At 26.8% G+C, this 7348-nt stretch overlaps 1 non-coding gene across 1 annotated transcript; it reads left to right on the forward strand.

The window, feature by feature from the left end:
* Positions 1 to 1313: 1313 nt before the first annotated feature.
* Trnah-gug (transfer RNA histidin (anticodon GUG)) lies at positions 1314 to 1385 on the forward strand. Its single transcript has one exon. It is a non-coding gene; the product is annotated as a tRNA-His (tRNA).
* The last annotated feature ends 5963 nt before the right edge of the window (positions 1386 to 7348 follow it).

Raw genomic sequence — 7348 nt, forward strand, 5'->3', positions numbered from 1 at the left:
GAGATAACCTCACAAAATGTCACAAACAAAAATTTTTTTTCTCTGATCTGGATGTGCGAATATGTTAATCATATAGTTTTTAGAATCGAAGTGAATTTTGCCCTATCACGTCAGGTTTCTGAGATATCCTCAAAAAAATGGCAAAACCAAAAAAACAAAATTTCTTATCTGGGGTTGCAACTAGATTTTTCTTATAGTTTTTGGGTTGCTAAAACCGAATCCGAAGTCTATTTTGCCGTTTCACGTCAGGTTTTTGAGATATCCTCAAAAAATGTCAGATCAGAACTTTTTTTGAGGACATTCTTCAAATATTTAAAGAATCCTTATTTTTTGTTGTGACCAGATTTTCGTATTGGTATTGGAAAATTTTGAAGCACTAGAAACTCAAAAATTGGAAATAAAGAGTAGAAAAGACAGAACGAAGTCTGCTGGGTCAGCTACATTTTATAAATTTATTCGTTAATAGATGAATTCTGTTTTTTACCGACTTCCAAAAAGGAGGAGGTATTCAATTCGTCTGTATTTTTTTTTTTGTTTTGTTTGTATGTTTGTTACCTCATAACTTTGGACTAAGTGAACCATTTTTGATAATTTTTTTTTTGTATTGAAAAGCTGGTGGCTGCAGTGTGGTCCCATTTCAATTCTAGCCAGTTCAGTTCTAGCCATAGGAACTATTTTAAAAACCATAAAACCCAGTTTTGATCCATGGAATTCGGTTTTTGTTTTTTGATAAAAATGATTATTGTACTAGAAGATCTATTTTTATAAACAAATTAACACTTTGATTTTTCCATTAAGATTTAAAAAGTAAGGGAGGGTTGCCATTTTGTTTATGGTCAAAGAAAAAATAAAAACTTCGATCAAGGAATAGAAAACTAATATGTATTTCTACACCGCTCACTGTGGCGTATGTGTAACTTTTTTTCCTTATGTATATTTTATGTAGGTAATATAATAAAAAAAAAAAAATTATACCAATACATATTAATGTGCATTCGTATAAGGATAGCTAGTTTATATTTAAACAAGTAGACTACTTGTTTTCGTCTTTTTTAAATTGTTTTCAAATTAAAGAAATTATTTCCATTTTTGTCTGTTTTTTTTTTTCTGGTCAATTCGTCTTTTATAATGATCATTGGTCTAATCTTAAACAAATAAAAAGTATCAATTAATCAAGATTTGAATAAAATCATCCTTTTTGTGGGTTTCTCAAAAAATATTCAACATTGACTTATCGTGTTTGAAAATAAACGATTCACTTAATTGACTCTAAGCTGGTTCCACTGTAAAACTATTTTTTCAGTTCTCCAATAGCCGTGATCGTCTAGTGGTTAGGACCCCACGTTGTGGCCGTGGTAACCCAGGTTCGAATCCTGGTCACGGCAGTTTACCAAAGCACTGTCAGGGGAAAGGAAATTTTTATTTTATTTTGGATTTATACTATAAATAAAAGTAATTATGTCAACAATTTTTGGCACCACCACTTTAAGCAATAAAGAAAACCTTTTCTCGAAAAAAAAAATTGCCGGATAAACATCAGGGCCCTAATTCACCAACTACAAGTTACAAGCACAAATTTGTAACTTGTAGATCACAAGTACAAATTTGTAGAATGGAATTCTGTTTCACAAAGTACAAATAAGTAATTCACAAATTTGTGATTATCGAAAAAAAAATTACAACTAACTTTTGAAAACCACAAGTTTGTAGAATTACCGTTTCACCAAATATATTTTATTCTTGTAAACAACAAGTTTATCTCACAAACTTGTAAAGCTCGTTGTAGTCTTAGCGGTGACCGTTGAGTTACTTAACTCATAACGACATAGGTTAAAATTGGTTTCAAATGAAAACTATAAGTTGATAACGAGTATGAAAAAATAGGATTGCCATTTTTAAAACTTGAGCTCTTATTTGGCAAACCTATTTTAAACGGAAAATTGTCAAATTACTAATACTGTCATATCTTAGTAGTTTGATCAAATAAGGAAATTTTTTGGGCATGACAAACAAAATTGTAAATATATATTAAGATTTTTGTATTGCTGGATTATTTTTATATTTATTATTTTATAATCCATATCCATGGATTTATAAAAGTAAAATAAAAATATTGTTAATCGTGAGGAAAATTAATAAAATAATTTAAATAATGAAGAACTACAAATTTGAGAAATAAAAACAAGCCTCTTTGATCAAAAGAGAACGAATTTTTACATACTTAAGAGGCAGGTTATAGCGATCAGGAAAATGTTTTCAACAGATATTTTGCGATCTTTTCATTCGATTTGAAACACAAATGCTATACCAATTTTTAAAGCATTTGTTTTCCATTACAAATAAAAAAAAACAAATATTTATTACAAATAAAAAAAATGCGTTAAAAAAATATTGATTGCAACTGAAATAAATTGAATTTAAAAAAAAATATTGCAACTGAAAAATATTTGCCTTAAAAAAATATTTATTGCTTTTGAAATTAAAAAAAAAATCATTTATTGCAAGTAAAAAAATTTTATAATGAAAAAAAATTGCATTAAAAAAATTTTTATTGCAACTGAAAAATATTTGCATTAAAAAAAAATATTTATTGCAAATAAAAAAATTTGCATTAAAAAATTTAATTGCAGCTGAAAAATATTTGGATTGAAAATAAAAATTTTATTGCACATTAAAATATACTAAAAACAAATTGTATCGCAAAATTTTCTCAATAGAAAAAAAAAATCAAGGCAAAATGTGTGTGCATTCAATATTTTTTCTTAATATTCGTCGAATTTCTTACAATTTTGGGTATCTGATGACCATACCTACATTAGTTATTTTAACTACCTATACTATTGAACCTTATCTAAGGCCAAAAAGTCGAAACTGTAAGGGATTCGACGAATGTTAAAAAAATATTTAATACACACATTTTGCATTTATTTTTTTTTTTATGCAGAAAATGTTTTATATGTAATATAATTTTTTTGTAATGCAAAATATATTTATTTGCAATAAAAATATTATTTCAATGCAAATATTTTTCAGTTGCAATAACATTTTTTTTAAAGCAAATTTATTTATTTGCAATAAATATTTTTTTAAATGCAAATATTTTTCAGTTGCAATAAAAATTTTTTTAATGCAATTTTTTTACTTGCAATAAATGATTTTTTTTTTAAATTTCAAATGCATTTTTACAACGCTGAATAATAATAACATAGCTTTTCTAAAAATAATAATAATGGCCTTCGGCGTAAGGCCATTTTAAACACTTTAATCACTCTAAATACAGTTTTTACAAACTTGTAACAAAAATGACATACGTCTTGACTCTTGTAGAAAATTTTCACAAATAAATACAAACTTGTAACTTTTTTTTTTTGGTGAAACAGAAACCCACAAGAAACTTGAAAGCTCACAAATTTGTTACTTGTAAAATACAAGTTTTGGTGAAACAGAAAATGGATTTTTTTCACAAATTTAAAATTGTAGATTACAAGTACAATTTTGTGATTACAAGAAACTGGTGAAACAAAATTAATCGATTTTTTCACAATTATTGTGAAAATTACTTGTAATTACAAATTTGTAAGTTGGTGAAATGGGGCCCAGAAAGTGAGGCCAAAACTGTACAAATTGGTGAGATTGTATTTGATTTGAAAATAATTTTCAATAATGTGTCAGTCAAAACCGAACGTCCAAACAAGTAGCAAAGGACTGTTTCGTTTTAATAAGTGTTGAAAAAATATAATTAAATGTTGTCCATAATTCAAAATCTAATTTGGCGCTTACGATTGCGGGAAGGGGTCTCCTAGAACTAGATGAAACTTGCAAACACCGATTTTGTAGCTCGAGTAGTTTTTTTTTCCGCTAAAGTAAGAATAAAGTCATTTTTAAACTGGTCCCTAATGGTGCAAGGAACCGGAAATGCACTTTTTAAGCTTCTAATTGAAATCAAAATGGATCGGTTAGAGCAATAAAATCAATTTTTGGGAACTTATTTTTTTTTTATTTTATTTTTGAAATCTTTAATTTCTAGAAAATAAAAAATCTTAAAGTTCAAGTTTTTTTTTTAAATTTGCCCGTTTTCTTACCGAGGTTTCCTTTTATTTAAGGGGAATCTTGAAAACAAAAACACTAATCGATCTTTAAAACTGGTTCATTGGCTTGAGCAAACCGAAACATCACATATTAACCCTAAAATTGAAGTAAGAATATAAGAATATGATTAATTATAACGCAACAATTTAGCCATACAATAAGCTCCAATTTTGGCATAGAACATAATACTTTTGCTATTTTCTTCCGTTTATTCCTAGTGCGGAATTTTGAATAACAAACAAACTGTTTTAGCTATAAAAACAATGTTCATATTTTAAAAACCATTAAAAAAAAAGCTAAAAATTCAAAAATTAACCAAACTTAATTTTTTTTTTAATAATTTCAAATTTTTTCCGCTAACTTCAGACCTCAGAGAAAAATAATGCAAGATACAAGTTTTTGGTCTCAACAAGTTAGCATTTAATTTGCTACAATTTCTTAGAAAATGTCCGCCAAAGTAAGGGACAGATTTCAAAGAAGTTCAAATAAAATAAATTTGTAATGTTTTTGGTAAAAGCGCTTTAGTTTGTGGCTTTTTGGCTCTTGATTCACTTTAAATAAACAATCATAAAGAATAATTTTATTTTTCAAGTTCATTTCAAAGACATTCAAAAAAATTGTTAGAGAATATTTTCGTAGATCAAAATTCACTCTTCAAACATATTTGTGATTTTAATGTTTTCTCATGATTTTTCAGTTGTAAAAAAAAATCCTAAAATCTTTTACATGGTTAACCAAATTGATGTAGATTTATTTCTCTATTTCTAAAACAGACCTCAACTACTCTCATATTTTTCCATTTTGTTTTTAAATAAAAAAAAAAATATTTCACTAGAAATAAAGCAGTTAAAAGTGAAGAAATTTCGAGACTGACAGGTTAGTTGTATTATTTTTTTTATTGTGAATAAAAGAATCTTTGTATGTGGCTTGGTCAAAATTCCGGGATTTATCTTTCATGTACCTATTTGCATGCCTCGACAAAAAAAAAGAAAATTAACCAATTCGACAAGAAAAAAAAAAAGAAAATAAAAATAAAAAAAACCAAAAGTAAAAGGAACAGCGGCAGCACTTTTCAACAAATTCCCATCATCATAGGAAAAGTTTTATGTATATAATATTCTGTTTAGAAGCTAGTCAAATACAGTTGTTTTTTGTTGTCTAGTCAAAACTTAAAACTTAACAAAAAAAATAAAAAGATTCGCGAACAGTTAAACATTTTTAAACTAAAAAATACAATATCCACATATAAGCCAAGCGTGCCGGCAGGACTAAAAAATAAAATAAAAATGAAACAAAATACATAGATACTAAAAAGTAAAAACGAAAAATCTTTTGCAATTTTATTTTGTTGAAGGAAAAACTCATAAATGGATTTTAACATGCATGAAATCCTTGTACGTCTTCGGGGATACGCGAAAATGTGAATTCGTATGGAAAAATATATTATATCATATACCTACATTCTAGATATACTTACTTTTACGTACAAACATATTATATTATATAGTTTCAAATGTATGTATGAAATACGTTAAATAGATAGAAACAGTGGTGTGCAAATCCAAAATATTTCATGAAACACACATTTAAAAAATATGTAGGATAGGTTTTGAATCGAAAAGATTAATTTTAAATAGTGTCTGAGAAACAAGATTTACTATTTTCAAATGAACAAAAACTTATTTAATTTTGAAGGATATTGAGCGTAGTTTTCAAAACTTAATTATAGGAACTGTATTAACAAAATTTTCCATAAGATCGATAATAATGAAAAGAAGGCTAACTTCCTGGACTAATAAAAATGGAAATCTGGCTCAAAAATTCACGGCAACAGGCGAATAAAACAGTGAGCTGATATTAATTTTGAGCTCACGGTGCCAAGGGCAAGGTTCAAGCATGAAAAGTAAGAGAACCAGTTTCAAAAATTTTGCTTGAAAGTTGAAAATATTTTTCTTTGTAAACTTGAACTTGTCAAAAGAGTCTTTTACTTATAAACAGTTACTAGAACTTTTTCAAAAAATCTACGGGTTTAACCAATATCTCCAAATTTGTCCTAACGCAAGTTGTTAGTAATAACACTGCTTTACAGCCAAAATGGACACTCAATCCCACTATTTTTTGCTTACCTACTTTGACTTCGGGGGCTTGGAAATCACTTTAAAAAAAATTACGATGGATAACTTTTCGAGATATGATTTTTTAAAGTTTTTTGTCGTTATTTTTCCCAGTATTCGGGCTTTATCTTAAGTAATATACGATCAATCTGAACAGAAAAACCAACACCTGAAAGCAGAATAAATAAACAAGAAACACTAGAACAACTTTTCTGCGTCACTCAAGATTTTAAAGTGCAATGTAACAAAAAATTTAAAAAAAAATCGATTTTTTGTAATGGACATTTTTGACAGAAAAAAATGTTCTTACTTAAAGAAAAAAATCAATATTATAGATATAATATGGGATTATTTATTAAAAAATAGAGGTATAAATTGATGAAGATAAAAAGTTAGAAAACTCTTAATTATAACTTGTAAAATGTAATAAAGAAAAATGGCTCAAAAACACTAAAAACAGTCGATTTTGAAAGTCTATATTTTATCCGATTAAAGCCGTATTCAATTTTTTTGACTATTATATTGAAAAATAAAGTATTTTCCTTTTTCCGTTACATGTTCAATATCGACGGTTAAACTTCATAACCTCGTAAGTCGTTTTTGCAAGTTTTTCAGAAATCAAAAAACAATATGTTGTGTTTCTTGTTTTTGTATGGGATATATCAATAAGAGCTTTTGAATTTCGTCATTCGTGAAAAATGTTCAAAACAACATTGTTGAACTGAATATACCAAAAGATAGCTCTGAATTTTCTGAATTGTTTGCATTAATAATATTTTTTTCGAATTTTTCGACTTACGAGGTTATGAAGTTTAACCGTTGATATCTATAAATGCTCAAAAGATTAAAATGGACTATTAAGTTTAACAATTAAACCGACTTATACACTTTTATTTTATCATATTTATCTATTGTAAATCAAAGAAATAATTACTTTTTAAGATGTTGATTATTTAATAATTATAATTATTTAAAGAGGAGACAAAAGTAGGTTGTTTTTTTCATATTTTTGTATAATTTTAGCTAATGCTCAAAAAAGACCAATTTTAGCCGTAATCAATTTGTGTGACCATTATGTCGAAAGATAAAGTATTTTATTTTCTCTGTTACATGTTCAATATTTATAAATGCTCAAAACATTGAAA

Source organism: Episyrphus balteatus, chromosome 3 (genome assembly GCF_945859705.1).
Source record: "Episyrphus balteatus chromosome 3, idEpiBalt1.1, whole genome shotgun sequence".
Classification (NCBI taxonomy): domain Eukaryota; kingdom Metazoa; phylum Arthropoda; class Insecta; order Diptera; family Syrphidae; genus Episyrphus; species Episyrphus balteatus.